This window comes from Macaca mulatta, chromosome 3 (assembly GCF_049350105.2).
Source record: "Macaca mulatta isolate MMU2019108-1 chromosome 3, T2T-MMU8v2.0, whole genome shotgun sequence".
Classification (NCBI taxonomy): Eukaryota; Metazoa; Chordata; class Mammalia; order Primates; family Cercopithecidae; genus Macaca; species Macaca mulatta.
The window spans coordinates 85,572,900-85,594,826 of NC_133408.1; the positions used below are offsets into that span (position 1 = coordinate 85,572,900).

At 37.5% G+C, this 21,927-nt stretch overlaps 1 pseudogene; it reads right to left on the bottom strand.

Annotated features, from left to right (window-relative positions):
• Positions 1-9,684: 9,684 nt before the first annotated feature.
• Positions 9,685-16,981, bottom strand: LOC708984 (T-complex protein 1 subunit alpha-like; annotated as a pseudogene).
• Between the last annotated feature and the right edge of the window lie 4,946 nt (positions 16,982-21,927).

Sequence of the window (21,927 nt, forward strand, 5' to 3'; positions counted from 1 at the left end):
GCTCAGCCTGGGGTGCAGTGGCATGATCTCAATTCACAGCAACCTCTGCCTCCAGGGTTCAAGTGATTTTTCTTCCTCAGCCTCCCAAGTAGCTGGGATTACAGGCATGTGCCACCACACCTGGCTAATTTTTGCATTTTTAGTAAAGACAGGGGCTTCTCCATGTTGACCAGGCTGGTACTGAATGACTGGACTCAAATGATCTGCCTGTCTTGGCCTCCCAAAGTGCTGGGATTACAGGCATAAACCATCACATCAAGCTAATTACTTCTTTTCCTCTGGGTAGATACCAAGGAGTGGAATTGCTAGATCAAATGGTAAATCTACTTTTAGTTCTTTGAGGAATCTCCACACAGTTTTCCATAGTGATTGTACTAGTTTACATTCCCACCAACAGTGTAAATGTGTTCCATTTTCACCACATTCATGCCAACATTTGATTTTTTGATCATGGGCATTCTGGCAGGAGTAAGATGGTTTTGCATTGTGGTTTCAATTTGCAGTTCCCTGATCATTAGTGATGTTGAGCACTTTCTCATATGTTTGTTGGCAGTTTCTATATCTTTTTTTTTTTTTTTTTTGAGATGGAGTCTTGCTGTGTTGCCCAGGCTGGAGTGGAGTGCAGTGGCACGACTCTGGCTCACTGCAAGCTCTGCCTCCTGGGTTCATGCCATTCTCCTGCATGCCATTCAGCCTTCCAAGTAGCAGGGACTATAGGCGCTCGCCACCACGCCCAGCTAATTTTTTGTATTTTTAGTAGAGATGGGGTTTCACCGTGTTAGCCAGGATGGTCTCAATCTACTGACCTCGTGATTTGCCCACTGAGAATTGTCTATTCATGTCCTCAGTCCACTTTTTGATGGGATTGTTTGTTTTTTCTTTTTCTTGCTGAATTGTTTGAGTTCCTTGAAGATTCTAGATATCAGTCCTTTGTCAGAGGTATAGATTGTGAAGATTTTTCTCGCACTGTGTGGGCTGCCTGTTTACTCTGCTGATTGTTCTTTTGCTGTGCATAAGCATTTTACTTTAATTAAGTCCCACCTATTTGTTTTGGTTGCATTCCGTTTTTGGATTTTTGATCATGAAGTCTTTTCCTAAGCTAATACCTAGAAGGGTTTTTCCTAAGCTAATGCCAAGAAGGGCTTTTCCAATACTATCTTCTAAAATGTTTATGGTTTCAGGTCTTATATTTAAGTCTTTGATCCATCTTGAGTTGATTTTTCTATAAGGTGAGAAATGAGAATCAAGTTTCGTTCTTCTACATGTGACTTGCCAATTATTCCAGCACCATTTGTTGAATAGGGTGTCTTTTCCCCACTTTATGTTTTTGTTTGCTTTGTTGAAGATCAGTTGACTGTAAGTATTTGGCTTTATTTCTGGGATCTTTATTCTGGTCCCTTGATTTATATGCTTGTTTTTATACTACTGTCATGCTGTTTTGGTTACTATGGCCTTCTAGTGTAGCTTGAAGTCAAGTAAAGTAATGCCTTCAGATTTGTTCTTTTTGCTTAGTCTTGCTTTGGCTATGCGGGCTCTTTTTTAGTGCTGTATGAATTTTAGGATTTTTTTTCTGGTTCTGTGAAGAATGATGGTGCTATATTGATGGGAATTGCATTGAATTTGTAGATTGCTTTTGGAAGTATGGTCATTTTTACAATACTCATTCTAACTATCCATGAGCACAGGATGTGTTTCCATTTTTTTGCGTCATCTGCGATTTCATTTACGAGTGTTTTGTAGTTTTCCTTGTAGAGGTCTTTCACGTCCTTGGTTAGGTATATTCTTAAGTATTTTATTACTTTTTTGCATCTATTGTGAAAGGAGTTGAGTTCTTGATTTGATTCTCAGCTTGGTCGCTGTTGGTGTATAGCAAGGCTACTGATTTGTGTATGTTAGTTTTGTATCTTGAAACTTTGCTGAATTCATTTACGAGTTCTAGCAGTTTTTTAGATGAATCTTTAGGGTTTTCTAGATATACGATCATGTCATCAGCAAACAGCAACAGTTTGACTTCCTCTTTACCAATTTCGATGCCCTTTATCTCTTTCTCTTCTGATTGCTCTGGCTAGGACTTCCAGTATTGTGTTGAATAGACATGGTGGGAGTGGACATCCTTGTCTTGTTCCAGTTCTCAGGGAGAATGTTTCAACTATTCCCCACTCATTATAATGTTGGCTGTGGGTTTCTCATGGATGGCTTCTATTACCTTAAGATATGTCCTTTCTATGCCGATTTTGCTGAGGGTTTTAATCATAAAGTGATGCTGGATTTTGTCAGATGCTTTTTCTGCATCTATTGAGATGACCATGTAATTTTTGTTTTTTTATTCTTTTGATATGGTGTATCACATTTATTGACTTGTGTATGTTAAACCATCCCTGCATCCCTGGTATGAAACCTACTTGATCGTGGTGAATTATATTTTTGATATGCTGTTGGATTCAGTTAGATAGTATTTTCTTCATGATTTTTGCATCTATGTTCATCAGGGATATTGGCGTGTAGTTTTCTTTTTTTTTTTTAATGTCTTTTCCTGGTTTTGGTATTAGGGTGATACTGGCTTCATAGAATGATTTAGGGAGGATTCCCTCTTTCTCTATATTTTGGAATAGTGTTAATGGGATTGGTACCAATTCTTCTTTGAATGTTCGATAGAATTCAGCTGTGAATCCATCTGATCCTGGACTTTTTGTTTTGGGTTAACTTTTAAATTACCATTTCAATCTTACTGCTTGTTATCAGTCTGTTCAGAGTTTCTATTTCTTCCTGGTTTAATCTAGGTGGGTTGTATATTTCCAAGAATTTATCTACCTCCTCTAGGTTTTCTACTTTATGTGTGTAAAGGTGGTCATAGTAGCCTTGAATGATCTTTCATATTTCTGTGGTACCAGTTTTAATATCACCCACTTCTTTCTTTCTTTCTTTCTTTCCTTCCTTCCTTCCTTCCTTCTTTCCTTCCTTCCTTCCTTCCTTCCTTCCTTCCTTCCTTCCTTCCTTCCTTCCTTCCTTCCTTCCTTCCCTGTCCTTCTCTCTCTCTCTCTCTCTTTTTTTGTTGTCCAGGCTGGAGTGCAATGGCACGATCTTGGCTCACTGCAGCCTCTGCCTCCTGGGTTTAAGTGATTCTCCTGCCTCAGACTCACGAGCACCTGGGATTACAGGCACCAACCACCACACCTGGCTAATTTTTTGTATTTTTAGTAGAGACAGGTTTCGCATTGTGGCCAGGCTGGTCTCGAACTCCTGACCTCAAGTGATCTGCCTGCTCAGCCTCCCAAAGTGCTGAGATTACAGGCATGAGCCACTATGCCTGGCCTCACCCGTTTTGTTTCTAATTGAACTTAGTTGGATCCTCTTTTTTTCATTGTAAATCTCACTAATTGTCTATCAATGTTATTTATCATTTCAAAGAACCAGTTTTTTTTTGTTTCATATATCTTTTGTATTTTCTTTTCTTTGAATTTAATTTAGTTTTGTTCTGATCTTGGTTATTTATTTTCTTCTGTTGGGTTTGGGTTTGGTTTGTTCCTGTTTCTCTAGTTCCTTGAGGTATGACCTAAGATTGTCTATTAGTGATCTTCCAGACTTTTCTATGTAGGCATTTCATGTTATAAATGTTCCTCTTAGCACTGCTTTTGCTGTATCCCGGAGGTTTTGATAGGTTATGTCACTATTATCATTCATCAATGGGTCAACAATAAAATCCAGATGGGAATTAATTTTCTGGAATTAATTTATTCCCATCTGGATTTTATTGTTGACCCAATGGTCATTTAGGAGTAGGTTATTTAATTTCCATGCATTTGCATGGTTTTGAAGGTCGCTTTTGGAGTTGATTTTCATTTATTCCACTATGGTCTGAGAGAGTACTTGCTATAATTTCAATTTTCGTAAATTTGTTGAGACTTGTTCTGTTGTTTATCATATGGTCTCTCTTGGAGAATGTTCCATGTGTTGATGAATAGAATGCATATTCTGCAGTTGTTGGATAGTATGTTTTGTAAATATATGTTAAGTCCCTTTGTTCTAGGATATAGTTTAAGTCCATTGTTCTGTCATTAATTTTCTGTTTTGATGACCTGTCTAGTGCTGTCAGTGGAGTATTGAAGTCCCCCACTATTATTGTGTTGCTGCCTATCTCATTTCTTAGGTCTAGTAGTAATTGGTTTTATAAATTTGGGATCTCCAGCATTAAGTGCATATATATGTAGAATTGTGATATTTTCCTGTTGTACTAGTCGTTTTATCATTACATAATGTCTCTCTTTGTCTATTTATTTATTTATTTTGAGATGAAGCTTCACTCTTGTTGCCCAGGCTGGAGTGCAATAGTGTGATCTCAACTCACTGCAGCCTCTGCCTCCCAGGTTCAAGTGGTTCTTCTGCCTCAATCTCCTGAATAGCTAGGATTACAGGCACCTGCCACCACACCCAGCTAATTTTGTGTATTTTTTTTTAGTAGACATGGAGTTTCACCACATTGGCCAGGCTGGTCTCAAACTCCTGACTTCAGATTATCCACCCACCTTGGCCTCCCAAAGTGTTGGGATTATAGGCATGAGCTACCACATCTGGCCTCTCTGTCTTTTTAAACTGCTGTTGCTTTAAAGTTTGTTTTGTCTGATAAAAGAATACCTACTTCTTGCTTGCTTTCAGTGTCCATTTGCATGGGATATCTTTTTGTACCCTTTTCTTAAGTTTATGTGAGTCCTTATGTGTTACGTGAGTCTCCTGAAGACAGCAGATACTTGGTTCATGAATTCTTATCCATTCTGCCACTCTGTATATTTTAAGTGGAGTTTTAGGCTATTTACTTTCAACATTAGTATTGAGATGTGAGGTACTATTCTACTCTTAATGCTATTGTTGCCTGAATACCTTGTTTTTCTTTTTTCATTGTGTTATTGTTTTATAGGTCCCGTGAGATTTATGCTTTAATGAGATTTTATATTGGTGTATTTTGAGGATTTGTTTCATGGTTTAGAGCTTCTTTTAGTAGTTCTTGTAGTGCTGGCTTGGTATTGGCAAATTCTCTCAGCATCTGTTTTTCTGAAAAGGACTGTATTTTTCTTTCATTTGTCAAGCTTAGTTTCACTGGATACCAAATTCTTGGCTGATAAATGTTTTGTTTAAGTATGCTAAAGATGGGACCCCAATCTCTTCTAGTTTGTAGGGTTTCTGCTGAGAAATCTGCTGTTAATTTGATAGATTTTCCTGTATAGGTTACCTGATACTTTTGCCTCACAGCTCTTAAGATTCTTTGCTTTGTCTTAACTTTAGATAACCTGATGACTATGTGCCTAGGTGACAGTCTTTTTGTGATGAATTTCCCAGGTGTTCTTTGAGCTTCTTTTATTTGGATGTCTTGATATCTAGCAAGGCTGGGGAAGTTTTCCTCAATTATTCCCTCAAATATGTTTTCCAAACTTTTAGATTTCTCTTCTTCCTCAGGAACACCAATTATTCTTAGGTTTGGTCATTTAACATAATCCCAAACTTCTTGGAGGCTTTGTTCTTTTTTTAAATTCTTTTTTCTTTGTCTTCTGAGATTGGGTTAATTTGAAAGCCTTATCTTCAGTCTCTGAAGTTCTTTATTCTACTTGTTTGATTCTATTGCTGAGACATTCCAGGGTATTTTGCAGTTCTCTAAGTGTGTCCTTCATTTCTAGAAGTTGTGATCATTTTATATTTATGCTATCTATTTCAATGAGGATTTTTCCATTCATATCCTGTATCACTTTTTTGATATCTTTAAGTTGGTTTTCACCTTTCTCTAGTGCCTCCTTGATTTGTTTAATAGTTGACCTTCTGAATTCTTTTTCTGGCAATTCAGAATCCTCTGATGTAATCCATCTTCAGTTCTCTCAGTTGTGCTGGTATCCCTAAGTTCCCAGGAAATTATGTCCTTTGTCTTAGGCTACCAGGGCAGGTAGAGAAAGACCATCAGGTGGGGGCAGGGTTAGCCATGTGTGAGCTCAGACTCTCCTTGGGCAGAGCTTGCTGCAACTGCAATGGGGGATGGAAGTGTGGTTCCTAGGCCAATAAAGTTATGTTCCCAGGGGAATTTTGGCTGCCTCTACTGCGTCACACAGGTCACCAGGGAAGTGGAGGAAATCCAACAGCTATAGGCCTCACCCAGCTCCCATGCAGCCTACAGCCTGAAAGACTGGTCTCACTCCGGCCCTGCCACCCCAACAGCAGTGAGTTTATTTCCAGGAAGCTGGTGAGCAGGACTGAGAACTTGCCTCAGGCTACAAGCCTCCCAGCTGAGAAAGCAAGAAGACTCACAGTTTCTCCGCTGTCCCATGGAGCCTGCAACAGCAATCTACCTCCTTCAAAGGGTGTGTGGATTCTCTCAGCTTTCCTGGTATAATTCTATGGTAGTTCTTGGAGCAAAGTTCACAATGTAGGTCTCCACATGCTGCTCTGTCCATCTGAGTGGGAGCTGCAAGTTAGTCCTGCCTCCTATCCGTCATTTTTCCTCCTCTATCCTAGGTATTATTTATTTAAATATGTTTTCTGTCCCTTTTTCTTTATCTTCCTTCTGTAAGTCCTATTACACAAAGGTTTGGTCTCTTGGTGGTGTTCCTTAATTTTCGTAGACTTTCTTTATTTTTTTTGTCTTTTTGCTCCTCTGAATGATTTAAAGTGTTCTGTCTTCAAGCTCACTAATTCTTTCTTCTATTTGATCAAGTCTGGTCTTGCAGCCTTCTGTTAAACTTCTGTTAAATTTTTCACGTTAGTCACTGTATTCTTCATTTGTAGGATTTTTATCTGTTTCTTTTGTTTCCATTTCTTTGTCAAACTTTTCACTTTGTGCATTGTTTACCAAATTTCATTAAACTTTTTGTTGTATATTCTTTTAGTTCACTGAACTTCTTTATGGGTATTATTCTGAATTCTTTGTCATTTTATAAATAGATCTCCATTTTTATGGGTCCACCATGGAAATTTTATTAGTTTATTTTGGAAATGCCATGGTTCCCTGAGTCTTCATAATTCCTGCATCCTTATGTTGTTGTCTGAACATCTGAGAAGAAAGCCTTTCTCTGGCTTTCACAGGTGTTCTTTGCTAGGGATGGACCTTCACTTTAGTGTAGTCTGTGATTCTGGAAGGGACAACTGATGATGACCCTCACTGACCCTGGGCAAGCAGAGCTGTTGTGAGTTTTCTAGTTGTCTGGGCCACTGATTTTGGCCAGATGTGTATTTTCTGGGTTCCAATCTCTAGTAAGACCACTAGCTGGGCTCTGCTATCAGGCAGAGCTGCTGGCTAGATAACTCAATGGATTCTAGTCAGTCTGGTCGTAGAATGTATTTCGTGCGCCAGGTAACTCCAGTGTTTGCAATCTGTGGTTGTGAAAGTTTTAATTATGAGTGGATGTTGAATTTTGTGAAATAAATTTTCTGTATCTATTGATATGATCATGTAATTTGTCTTCTTTAATTTGTTGTAATGGATTACATTATTTGATTTTTTAATGTTGAACCAGGCTGGCATACATGGAATAAATCCTACTTCTTTGCAGTGTAAAATTCTTTTTATATATTGTTGGATTTGATTTGCTAACATTTTTTGGATAACTTTTGCATCTATGTTCATGAAACATACTGATCTATAATTCTCTTTTCTTGTAATATCTTTGTTTGGTTTTGGTATAAGGTAATTCTGGCCTCATAGAATGAGTTAGAAAATTTTCCTTTTGCTTCTATCTTCTGAAAGAGAGTGTAGAGAATTGGTATAATTTCTTCTTTAAATGTTTTTTAGAATTCACCTGTGAATGTATCTTGGCCTAGTCCTTTCCCTTTGGGAAAATTATTAATTATTGATTCAATTTATTTGATACAGGACTGTTTAGATTGCCTATTTCTTCTTGCGTGCATTTTGGCAGGTAGTATCTTTCAAGTAATTGGTCTGTTTTATGTAGATTATCGGATTTGTGGGCATAGACTTGTTCCTAGTATTTCCTTACTATTCTTTTAATGTGTTTCTTCATTTGTGATGTTAGTAATTTGTGTCATCTTTTTTTCCCCTTAGATAGCCTGACTAGAGGCATATTAATTTTATTGATCTTTTCCAAAGACCAACTTTTGGTTTTATTTATTTTCTCTATTGATCTTCTGTTTTCAATTTTATTGATTTCTGCTCTAATTTTAATGTGTTTTCCTGCTTGCTTTGAATTTAATTTGCTCTTTTTTTCCTAAGGTATAGCCTTAGATTACTGATTTCAGATCTCTCTTCTTTGCTAATATATGCAGTCAATGCTATCAATTTTCTTTTTTTTTCTTTCCCTTTTTTTTTTTTTTTTTTTTTTTGAGATGGAGTTGCTCTGTCACCCAGGCTGGAGTGCAGTGGTGAGATCTCGGCTCACTGCAAGCTCTGCCTCCCAGTTTCATGCCATTCTCCTGCCTCAGCCTCCCTAAGAGCTGGGACTACAGGTGCCTGCTGCCATGCCCGGCTAATTTTTTTTTTTTATTTTTGATGCTATCAATTTTCATCTAAGAACTGCATTTGCTGCATTCCAGAGTTCTAATAAGTTTTGTTTTAATTTTGATCTTTTAAAAAATATTTTAAAATTTCCAATGAGATTTTATCTCCAACTCACGTGTTATTTAGAAATGTGTCGTTTAATCTGCAAGTTTTGAGGTTTCCCAGATATCTTTGTGTTATTTGTTTTTAGTTTAACTCCATTTTGGTCTGAGAGCTGACATCATATGATTCCTAATTCTCTTAAATTTGTTAAGGTGTGTTTTATGGCCCAGGATGTGGTATATCTTGGTGAAGGTTCCACGTGTACTTGAGAAGAATGTGTACTCTGCTGTTGTTGCATTAAGTAGTCTAAAGGTGTTAATTATATACAGTTGATTGGTGGTATTTTTAGTTCAACTATATCCTTACTGATTTTATGCCTGCTGAATCTGTTCATTTCTGATAGAAGGGTGTTGAAGTCTCCAACTGTAATAGTGGATTCATCTATTTTTCCTTGTGGTTCCGTAGGTTTTTGCCTCATATATTTTGACACTCTGTTGTTAGGCTCATACAAATTAAAGATTGTTATATTATTTTGGAGAATTGACTCCTTTATAACTATGTCATGTTTCTATTTATTTCTAATGAATATGCTAGTATGAAGTTTGTTTTGTCTGAAATGAATAGAGACACTTTTGCTTTCTTTTGCTTAGTGTTAGCATGGTGTATCTTTCTCCACTTATTCATATTTATTTTTAATCCATATGTCTTTTCATATTTAAAGTGCATTTCTTGTAGACAACATATATTTTGGTCTTGTCTCTGATTCACTCTGATCTCCATCTGTTAATAGGTACATTTACACTGCTGTTGTTCAAAGTAATTTTGCTATAGTTGCATTAACATCTACAGTGTTTATTACTGTTGTCTTCTGTCTATTACTCTTGTTCTTTGTTCATATTTTTTTCTTCCACTCTTTTCTGCCTTTTGAAATTTTTAACTGGGCATTTTATATGATTCCATTTTATCTCCTTTCTCAGCATATCAATTTTCCTTTTTAAAACACATTTTTAAGTGATTGCTCTGGAGTTTGAAACATACATTTATAGCTAACCCAAGTCTATTTTCTTTTCCTTTCTTTTTTTTTTCAGCTTGTTGCACTTTAATGTATAATACTTAACTCAACGTACAAGACAATTGCATTTAACATTGTTATAAATAAAAGAGACATCAGATCAATCATTAAGGGCTCCAGAGTGAACAGCATCTTCATAACCTACATGTTTATCATCTTTACTTTCTGGATGTAATTTAATAAGATCATCAATTTGAAGAATGGCAATTGCAGCTTCAGTTGCAAATTTCAAACTCTTATTTATTTTTTATACTTTAAGTTCTAGGGTGCATGTGTGCAACATGCAAGTTTGTTACATAGGTATACATGTGCCATGTTAGTTTGCTGCATCCATTAACTAGTCATTTACATTGTGTATTTCTCCTAACGCTATCCTCCCACCGCAGCTCTCCACCCCACGACAGGCCCCAGTGTGTGATGTTCCCCTCCCTGTATCCTAGTGTCCTTAATGTTCAATTCCCACCTATGAGTGAGAACATGCGGTATTTTGTTTTCTGTTCTTGCGATAGTTTGCTCAGAATGATGGTTTCCAGGTTCATCCACGTCCCTGCAAAGGACACGAACTCACCCTTTTTTATGGCTGCATAGTATTCCATGGTGAATATGTGCCACATTTTCTTAATCTGGTCTATTATTGGTGGACATTTGGGTTGGTTCCAAGTTTTTGCTATTGTGAATAGTGCTGCAATAAACATATGTGTGCATGTGTCTTTATAGCAGCATGATTTATAATCCTTTGGGTATATACCCAGTAATGGGATCACTGGGTTAAATGGTATTTCTAGTTCTAGCTCCTTGAGGAATCGCCACACTGTCTTCCACAATGATTGAACTAATTTATGCTCCCATCAACAGAGTAAAAGCCTTCCTATTTCTCCACATCCTCTCCAGCATCTGTTGTTTCCTGACTTTTTAATGATCACCATTCTAACTGGTGTGAGATGGCATCTCATTGTGGTTTAGATTTGCATTTCTCTAATGACCAGTGATGATGAACATTTTTTCATGTGTCTGTTGGCTGCATAAATGTCTTTTGAGCAGTGTCTGTTCATATCCTTTGCCCACTTTTTGATGGGGTTGTTTGTTTTTTTCTTGAAAATTTGTTTAAGTTCTTTGTAGATTCTGGATATTAGCCCTTTGTAAGATGGGTAGATTGCAAAAAGTTTCTCTCATTCTGTAGGTTGCCTGTTCACTCTGGTGGTAGTTCTTTTTTTTTTTTTTTTTTTTTTTTTTGCTGTGCAGAAGCTCTTTAGTTTAATTAGATCCCATTTGTCTATTTTGGCTTTGTTGCCATTGCTTTTGGTGTTTTAGTCATGAAGTCCTTGCCCATGCCTATGTCCTGAATGGTATTGTCTAGGTTTTCTCCTAGGGTTTTTATGGTTTCAGGTCTAACATTTAAGTCTTTAATCCATATTGAATTAATTTTTGTATAAGGTGTAAGGAAGGGATCCAGGTTCAGCTTTCTACATATGGCTAGCCAGTTTTCCCAGCACCATTTATTAACTAGGGAATCCTTTCCCCTGTTGCTTGTTTTTGTAAGGTTTGCCAAAGATCAGATGATTGTAGATATGTGGTGTTATTTCTGAGGCCTCTGTTCTGTTCCATTGGTCTAGATCTCTGTTTTGGCACCAGTACCATGCTGTTTTGTTTACTGTAGCCTTGTCGTATAGTTTGAAGTTAGGTAGCATGATACCTCCAGCTTTGTTTTTTTGGCTTAGGATTGTCTTGGCAATGCGGACTCTTTTTTGGTTCCATATGAGCTTTAAAGTAGTTTTTTTTATTTTTTATTTTTTCCAATTCTATGAAGAAAGTCATTGGCAGCTTGATGGGGACGGCATTGAATCTATAAATTATCTTGGGCAGTATGGCAATTTTCATGATATTGATTCTTCCTATCCATGAGCCTGGAATGTTCTTCCATTTGTTTGTGTCTTCTTTTATTTCGTTGAGCAGTGGTTTATAGTTCTCCTTGAAGAGGTCCTTCACATCCCTTGTAAGTTGGATTCCTAGGTATTTTATTCTCTTTGTAGCAATTGTGAATGGGAATTCACTCATGATTTGACTCTCTATTGGTCTGTTATTGGTGTATAGGAATGCTTGTGATTTTTGCACATTGATTTTGTATCCTGAGACTTTGCTGAAGTTGTTTATCAGCTTAAGGAGATTTTGGGCTGAGACGATGGGGTTTTCTAAATATACAATCATGTCATCTGCAAACAGGGACAATTTGACTTCTTTTCCTAATTGAATACCTTGATTTTTTTTCTCTTGCCTGACTGCCCTGGCCAGAACTTCCAACACTATGCTGAAAAGGAGTGGTGAGAGAGGGCATCCCTGTCTTGCGCCAGTTTTCAAAGGGTATGCTTCCAGTTTTTGCCCATTCAGTATGATATTGGCTGTGGGTTTGTCATAAATAGCTCTTATTATTTTGAGATATGTTCCATGAATACCGAATTTATTGAGAGTTTTTAGCATGAAGGGCTGTTGAATTTTTTCAAAGACCTTTTCTCCATCTATTGAGATAATTGTGTGGTTTTTTTGTTGGTTCTGTTTATGTGATGTGTTACATTTATTGATTTGCATATGTTGAACCAGCCTTGCATCCCAGGGATGAAACCGACTTGATCATGCTGGATAAGCTTTTTGATGTGATGCTGGATTTGGTTTGCCAGTATTTTATTGAGGATTTTTGCATCGATGTTCATCAGGGATATTGGTCTAAAATTCTCTTTTTTGTTGTGTCTCTTCCAGGCTTTGGTATCAGGATGATGCTGGCCTCATGAAATGAGTTAGGGAGGATTCCCTCTTTTTCTATTGATTGGAATAGTTTCAAAAGGAATGGTACCAGCTCCTCTTTTTACCTCTGGTAGAATTTGGCTGTGAATCCATCTGGTCCTGGACTTTTTTTGGTTGGTAGGATATTAATTATTGCCTCAATTTGGTCTGTTCAGGGATTCAACTTCTTCCTGGTTTAGTCTTGGGAGGGTGTATGTGTCCAGGAATTCGTCCATTTCTTCTAGATTTTCTAGTTTATTTGAGTATAGGTGTTTATAGTATTCTCTGATGGTAGTTTGTATTTCGGTGGGGTTGGTGGTGATATCCCCTTTATCATTTTTGTTGCATCTATTTGATTCTTCTCTCTTTTCTTCTTTTTTAGCCTTGCTAGCAGTCAATCAATTTTGTTGACCTTTTCAGAAAACCAGCTCCTGGATTCATTGATTTTTTGAAGGTTTTTTTGTGTCTCTATCTCCTTCAGTTCTGCTCTGATCTTATTATTTCTTGCCTTCTGCTAGCTTTTGAATGTGTTTTCTATTGCTTCTCTAGTTCTTTTAATTGTGATGTTAGGGTGTCAATTTTAGATCTTTCCTGCTTTCTCTTGTGGGCATTTAGTGCTATAAATTTTCCTCTACACCCTGCTTTAAATGTGTCCCAGAGATTCTGGCACGTTGTGTCTCTGTTCTCATTGGTTTCAAAGAACATCTTTATTTCTGCCTTCATTTTGTTATTTACCAGTAGCCATTCAGGAGCAGGTTGTTCAGTTTCCATGTGGTTGTGTGGTTTTGAGCGAGTTTCTTAATCCTGAGTTCTAATTTGATTGCACTGTGGTCTGAGAGACAGTTTATTGTGATTTCTGTTCTTTTACATTTACTGAGGAGTGCTTTACTTCCAATTATATGGTCAATTTTGGAATAAGTGTGATGTGGTGCTGAGAAGAATGTATATTCTGTTGATTTGGGGTGGAGCGTTCTGTAGATGTCTATTAGGTCTGCTTGGTGCAGAACTGAGTTCAAGTCCTGGATATCCTTGTAACCTTGTGTCTCATTGATCTGTCTATTATTGACAGTGGGTGTTAAAGTCTCCCATTATTATTGTGTGGGAGTCTAAGTTTCTTTGTAGGTCTCTAAGGGGCTGCTTTATGAATCTGGGTGCTCCTGTGTTGGGTGCATATATATTTAGGATAGTTAGCTCTTCTTGTGGAATTGATCCCTTTACCATTATGTAATGGCCTTCTTTGTCTCTTTTGATCTTTGTTGGTTTAAAGTCTGTTTTATCAGAGACTAGGATTGCAACCCTTTCTTTTTTTTGGTTTCCATTTGCTTGGTAGGTCTTCCTCTATCCCTTTATTTTGAGCCTATGTGTGTCTTTGCATGTGGGATGCGTCTTCTGAATACAACATGCTGATGGCTCTTGACTCTTTATCCAATTTGCCAGTCTGGGTCTTTTAATTAGGGCATTTAGTCCATTTACATTTAAGGTTAATATTGTTGTGTGTGAACTTGATCCTGTTATTATGATGTTTACTGGTTATTTTGCCCGTTAATTGATGCAGTTTTTCATAGCATCGATTGTCTTTACAATTTGGCATGTTTTTGCAGTGACTGGTACGGGTTGTTCCTTTCCATGTTTAGTGCTTCCTTCGGGAGCTCTTGTAAGGCAGGTGTGGTGGTGACAAAATCTCTCAGCATTTGCTTGTCTGTAAAGGATTTTATTTCTCCTTCACTTATGAAACTTGGTTTGGCTGTATATGAAATTCTTGGTAGAAAATTTTTTTCTTTAAGAATGTTGAATATTGGCCTGCACTCTTTTCTGGCTTGCAGTGTTTCTGCTGAGAGATCCGCTGTTAGTCTGATGGGCTTCTCTTTGTGGGTAACCTGACCTTTCTCTCTGGCCGACCTTAACATTTTTTCCTTCATTTCATCCTTGGTGAATCTGACAATTATGTGTCTTAGAGTTGCTCTTCTCGAGGCGTATCTTTGTGGCATTTCTGTATTTCCTGAATTTGAATGTTGGCCTGCCCTGCTAGGTTGGGGAAGTTCTTCTGGATAATATCCTGAAGAGTGTTTTCCATCTTGGTTTTATTCTACCTGTCCCTTTCAGGTACACCAATCAAATGTAGATTTGGTCTTTTCGCATAGTCCCATATTTCTTGAAGGCTTGGTTCATTTCTTTTTACTCTTTTTTCTCTAAACTTCTCTTCTCACTTTATTTCATTAATTTGATCTTCAATCACTGATACTCTTTCTTCTACTTGATCGAATTGGCTTTTGAAGCTTGTGGATGTGTCACGTTCTCTTGGCATGGTTTTCAGCTCTATTGGGTCATTTAAGGTCTTCTCTATACTGTTTATTCTAGTTAGCCATTCGTCTAATCTTTTTCCAAGATTTTTAATTTCCTTGCGATGGGTTCTTACATCCCCCTTTAGCTCGGAGAAGTTTGTTGTTACCGACCTTCTGAAACTATTTCTGTCAACTTCTCAAAGTCATTCTCCATCTAGTTTTGTTCCATTGCTGGCGAGGAGCTGCAATCCTTTGGAGGAGAAAAGGCACTCTGGTTTTTAGAATTTTCAGCTTTTCTGCTCTGGTTTCTCCCTATTTTCGTGGTTTTATCTACCTTTGGTCTTTGATATCGGTGACCTACAGATGGGGTTTTGGTGTAGATGTCGTTTTTGTTGATGCTGATGCTATTCCTTTCTGTTTGTTAGGTTTTCCATCTAACAGTCAGGTCCCTCAGCTGCAGGTCTATTGGAGTTTGCTGGAGGTCCACGCCAGACCCTGTTTGCCTGGGTATCACCAGCGGAGGCTCAGTTGGAAATGCGGAAATCACCTGTCTTCTGCGTTGATCATGCTGGGAGCTGCAGACTGGAGCTGTTCTTATTCGGCCAACTTGGAACGGGGCATGTAAATTTCTAACTCTTAACTTTAGCTATGTTGGTTCAAAAACTCCTGCTTGTTTGTTTTCTCGAGATTTACCATTCCTCAAATCAAGACCAATCCATTTTAGATTTTTACGTTCTGCGTTAACCTGAGCCTCATTATGACAAGCTCTTAATTTTGCATCCAGATCTGTAGAGTCCTGGGCAGCATTAACTGCCAGTGTATTAGGAATAACAAGAAGTGATCTTGCAAACTCTGTAGTAGCAATCTGTTCCCAAGACCCCATGCTGGTTGCATAATTTTCAAGGTATATGGAAAGGGCTACTTCTACAGCATCCCCACCTGGAACCACGGATTTTGACTCCAAAACTATCTTCACTACACAAAGAGCATCATGTTAAGAATGCTCAATCTCATCACACATGAAATCATTTGCCCTACGTAAGATAATCGTTGCAGATGTACGAGCCTTAGTGTTTTTGATTAAGATCAGCTCATCATCACAAATTCTCTCCTGTACCACTTTTGCCAGTCCCAAGGCAGCTTCAAAAGTTTCTTCACCTTCCAAATTGGCCAGACTTGACAGAATAGTTGCTCCAGAAGCTTTCACAATGTGTTTAAGGCCCCTTTTTAAAACTCTTCTAACTGCCATAGCACCAGCCTTCACAAAATACTTCAGACACGTATCATTAATTCCACCAGTGGTTAGAAAATGTCGGTACCAGTTGCTAGGATCTTCTGAATTCTCTTGTTGGTGATATCTGATCCTCTCTGTCTAATCTGGTCCAGTTTTTCAGGGTCTGTAATGACCACCTGTACACCAAGCTTCATTTTTGTTTTTTGCAGGCTAAAGTCAAGGCAAGCAATTTTTGCACTTACAGTTCTCTTGGGCATGCCCTGGGATCCCACCACACAGTCTAGTGCATAGTCACTGATGAGCATACTGTTTGTTTGACTTCTCCCATGGGCTTCCGAAATACTAACAGAATTGACTGGATAGTGTGGCTGGCCTCTTATATCTGTGTATTTAATAGCAAGTACAACATCTCCTACCATGTTAGCAAAGAAATCACCATTTATTCCAATGATTTTGGAAGACATGGATGTCTTAGCAGCATTAATCAGGCAATCTCTTCCCAGTTCATCTGTGTTAACAATTACGTTTTCATTGATATAATGCACTGCTTCCTTGCAAGCAAGTCGATAGCCACTAATAACTGATGTGGGATGGATTTTCTGTTTGACTAATTCGTCTGCATTTTTTAGGAGTTCTGCTGCAATAATAACCACTGAGGTAGTTCCATCTCCAACTTCTTTGTCTTGCAGATCAGCCAGCTCACAAAGACTTTAGCTGCAGGATGTTCTACCTCCAGTAACTTCAGGATGGGTGCACCATCCTTAGCAATGGTTACATCACCAGTATCATCCACCAACATTTTATCCAAGCCAACTGGACCAAGAGAACTTTTTACAATATTGGCAATCGAAGCTGCAGTCATAACGTTCCGGGAGCGGATTGCCTCCCCAGTGCTGCGGTCCCCGAACACGGACAAAGGTCCCTCCATCTTCACGGCAGCGGTACACGTTGAATTCTGCTCACACTGCGGGCAACCAGTATCGCGGTCTCTCGGCCGACCGGGGACCATAGCAGTGGCAGCGACCGCATGGAGCATACCGGAGCGATTCCCCAAGAGCTGCTCAACCCAAGTCTATTTTCAAATAACACTATACTACTTCACAAGTAATATGAGTAATTTATAATAACAAAATAATCCTAATTCCTCCTGCCGATCCCTTGTATCGTCGCTATCATTCATTTTGCTTGTACCTAAGCAAACATAAGCGTATATACGTGTAGATCAATTAAGAACAAGAAAAACAAGGTTTTTTCCTTTTTTTTTTACTTTCACCAATCTCTTCATTTCTAATGCTCTTCTTTTCTTCATGTAGATCTGAGTTTCTGACCCATATTATTTTCCTTCTCCTTAAATAACTTCTAACGTTTTTTGCAAGTCAGGTTTACTGGCAACAAATACCCTCAATTTCTGTTTGTGTGAGTAAGTCTTTATTTCTCTCTCACATTAAGGATAATTTTGCAGGATACAGAGCTCTAGGCTGATTTTTATTCCTCAACACTTTAAATATTTCACTCCACCCTTGCATAGTTTCTTAGGAGAAGCAGTAGGATGTAACTATTATCTTTGCTCCTGTGTATGCAAGGGCCAGCACCCACTCCTTGTGGCTTCTTTCAGGATTTTTTTTTAATCATTGATTTTCTGTAGTTTGGAAATAATATGCCTAGGTGTAGTTTGTCTGGAATTTATCCTTCATGGTGTTCTCTGAGCTTTTTGCATCTGGGTTTGATGCCTGACATTAATTTGGGGAAAATTCTCAATCATTATTTTTTTGAATATTTGCTCTCCTTCTGGTATTCCCATTAAGCATATGTTATGCCTTTTGTAGTTTTCTCACAGTTCTCAAATATTCTGGATTTTTACAAAATTTTTCCCCTTTGTGTTTTAGTTTTAGAGGTTTTTAACTGAGATATCTTTAAATACACAGATTCTTTCTTAAGCTGTGTTCAGTCTACTAAAAAACCCATCAAAGGCAAGGCATTCTTCATTTCTGCTACATTAGTTTTGATGTCAACCATTTCCTTTTGGCTTTTTGCTAGAATTTCCATCTCTCTGCTTACATTTCCCATCTAGTTGTGCATGCTTTCTACTTTGTCTATTAGAGCACTTAGCATATTAATGACAGTTGTTTAAAAATTCCTCATCTAATAATTCCAACATTTCTTCCAATATCTGAGTCTTGTTCTGCTGCTTTTTCTATCACTCCAAACTGTGTTTTGCCTTTTAGTATGTTTTGTAATTTTTTAACTGACAGCTGGACATGATGTATTGGGTCAAGGAAACTGCTATAAATAGGCCTTAAGTAATGTAATTACTTATGATTAGGCCTCAGTTTTTAGTGAGCCTGTACCTCTTGACTGTGAACTTCACAAGTGCTGTTCAGTTCCACTCCCCTCCTTAGGTATGACCATATGGCTGGAGGGGGCTGGAATTGTGTAATTCCTTTGTTCCACAGGAAGACTAGAGCCAGCTGGAGTTGGTAATTTTACTTCCTCCAAGTTAGTTAGGCACTGATGAAACCCCAGCAGTTTAGGTTCTGGTTAAATAGTTTCTCCTGAGGGCAGACTTTGTTAAGAAGAGTACAATGCTCTGGCATATTTCAAAATGGCACTTTTCCCTCCCTTGCTGTAAGCATGGAGGCATTTAAAAAAATCTGGTATTTGCTTTGATAAACTGGTGGAGCTCTAGCAGGCAAAACTCACAAAAGTAGAGGGCCCCTCAATAACTGAATCCCTCTGAAGTTTCAAATTCTCTGACTTGTCCACGTTGAGATTCCAGCGATTTGTTAATTACAGTTCAGGTTTTCCCACCCTGGCACTGGTTCCCATGGAGGCTTCTGCTCATGGGTTTCTGCTCTGGTAAGTTGTGATTCTCTATACGTGTCTGTCTTTCTGATTTTGGGGCCAGTGGTTTGCCCTGCATCCTCACTTCTCTTACAAATCTAAGAATTGTTCATTTTTTCATTTTTCCAACTTTTTACTTGTTAGGATTGAGTGGCAATTCCATGCTTTCTGCATGCTGGCCAGAAATGAGAAATCTCCTGTTGTGTTTTCATTTTGTTCATTTCAATGTGCAATTTGATTTTCCTTGAAATTTCCTCCTGGATCCATGGAGTATGCTCTTCAGTTCCAAGTGTTTGGAGATTTTCCTAAAATCTTTCTGTCATTAATTTCTACTTTCATTCCATTGTGTTTAGAAAAACACTCTACGTAATTTTAACTTAAAATTTTGTTGAAGTTTGTTTCATGGACCAGTCTATGATCTGTATTGGTGTATGTTCTATGGGCACTAGAAAAGAATGTATATTCTGCTGTTTTTGGGTGGAGTGTTCTATAAATGTTGATTAGATCCTATTGGTTGATTGTGTGGTTGAGTTCCATATCTTTGGTCATTTATTTATTTTTTTATTAGAGATGGGGTCTCACTTGGATTTTTTTCTCTAATTGCTCTATCAAATTTTGAGAGAAGGTTGTTAAGGCCTCCAACTATATTATGGATTTACCTATTTTTGTTTTCCATTCTATCAGTTTTTCTGCACATATTTGGTAACTTTGCTTTTTGGTGCATACACATTTAAAATTACTATGTGTTCTTGCTGTATTGACCCTTTTATTATTACACAATATCCTTCTCCATCTCTGGCAATTTTCTTTGTTCTGAAGTTTACTTTATCTTGCTATCCTTTTTGTTTTCTTTGTAAATGTCATACAATGAACAAATTATTTAATAACCAAAAAAAAGGTTTGCATAAATTTTTTTCATTATTTTACTTTCAACCAGCCTAAATTGTTACATTTGAGCTGAATTTCTTCTAGACAGCGTATAGTAAGATTGTGTTTTTTTAATCCACTGTGGCAAACTCTGTCTTTTAATTGGCATATTTATACCATTTACCTTTCTTGTAATTACTGATGTATTAAGTTTTAATTATGTCATTTTATTCTCTCTCTTTCTCTCCTTTTTTTTTGTTTATCTTTCTTTCCCCTGCCTTCCAGTGGGTTATATTTTAGTATTCCATTTTGACTTATGTATAATGTTTTTAAATGCATTTCTTTTTATGTATTCAAAAAAGTAGTTGTTTTAGATATTACACTGCTGGTGTCATCATTTTACTAGTGCAAGTGAGATATTGAAATCTAACTTTCCTTTACTTCTCTTTACCTCTCTGCTTGTAATGTAATTGCCTTAACTGCATCAGATAGTGTTATAGCTTTGTTTCAAATGTCAAACATAAATTAGAAAATGTAACAAGAGAAGAAAAGTATATTGTATTTCCCTGTTTTTTTTTTTTTGCTTACTGTGTTCTTTCTTCCTTCCTTATGTTCCAAGATTTCTTCTTTTATCATTTCATTTTCATTCTTTTTGAATTGATCTTCTGATGACAAATTCTCTCTTCCTCTGAGAACATTTTGATCTTCAGCTCATTTCTGAAGGATATAAATACAGGATTTGGGGTTGATAGTTGATTTCTTTCAGCAGATGAAAATATTGTGCCACTTCCTTATAACCTCCAATGTGTCTGATTGAAATTTGCTGTCATTAGCATGGAATATTTTCCCGCTATAGGTAAGATGTCTTTTGCTTTTTGCTGACTGCTTTCAATATTTTTTCTTTGTTTATAATTTTTAGTTTTTAGAAGCTTGTGGTGTGCTTTGGTGTGGATATTCTTGTTTATCCTGTTTGGATTCTCTCAGTTTCTTTAGGTTTATGTCTCTTGGTCAATTTTGAAAGTTTTCAGCAGTTATTTTGCGAATGCTTTTTTAGCCTACCTTTTTTCTTCTTTCCTTCTGCAACTCTGATGACATGAATGTTAGATCTCTTATGGTCCCACAAATCCCCAGGGACTCTGTTTCCTGTTGTTTTTTTTCTCTCAGTTTTTCTTTCTGCTGTTCAAATTAGGTAATTTCTATTGTTCTGTATTCTAATTAATGGGTTATTTCCTCTATTTCCCCCATTTTGTTGTCAGACTATGTATAGAGCTTTTAATTTCAGTTATTGTGTTTTTCAGCTCTAACATTTTTATTTGGTTCTTATTTACATCTTCTAGTCTCTACTGAGACTTTTTATTTCTTTGCTGAGGTTTTCTATTTTTAAAAAAATTTGCTTCAAGCATATTTCTAGTTGCTCATTAAGTTATTTTTATTGTGGCTGTTTACAAATCTTTGTCTCATAATTCTAACATTTATGTCATCTTTGTGTTGGCATCTATTGCTTGTCTTTTGTCATTTAATTTGAGACTTCTTGATTCTTGGTATGAGAGTAGTTTTCCATGGAAACTTGGAAAATTTTCATAATATAAGACTCTGGATCTTATTTAAACATTTTATTTTAGTTGTCTCCACTGGGTTGAGTAGTGTTCCCTCAAAACTCATGCCCACTCAGAAACTTAGAATGTGACCATACTTAGAAATAGGATCTTTGTAGATGTAATCAAGTTACAATGAGTCACAGTGTTGGCCCTAAGCCAATGACTAGTTTCTTCATAAGAGGAGAAAAGTTTGGACACAGAGATGCACACAGAAGGAAGATGAAGTGAAGGCACACAAAATGTGGTGTGATGGTGAGGGCAGAGATGGAAGTGATGCATCTACAAGCTAAGGGTTGCCAGCAACCACTAAAAGCTAGGAGGAGGCAAGGAAGGATCTTCTCCCTAAGCCTTCAGAGAGTGTGGCTCTGATGAAACGTTGGTTTTAAAGTTCTAGTCTCCAGAACTGTCAAAGAATAAATTTCTGTTATTTTAAACACCTATTTTAAACCAGTTAGGAAGGATACCTCATTACTGTCAGGTAGGGAAAAATCCAGACTTTCTATGTGGTATCCACTGGCACTTTGGTTGGGGTGGGGTGGGGTGGTTGTAACCAGGGGGTGGGAAAAAGGTTTGGTTCATTATGTGTCCTTCTCTTACTCTGAAACTGCAGAGGTGTTGACACACTTGTTATAAACTTAAAAGGATGGATGAGGCTCCCCACTGTGCCTCTACTGGTATGATGGGTTTGGGCCATGGGTTTTCTGTGGTGGTAGCCCGAGTAGGATGGC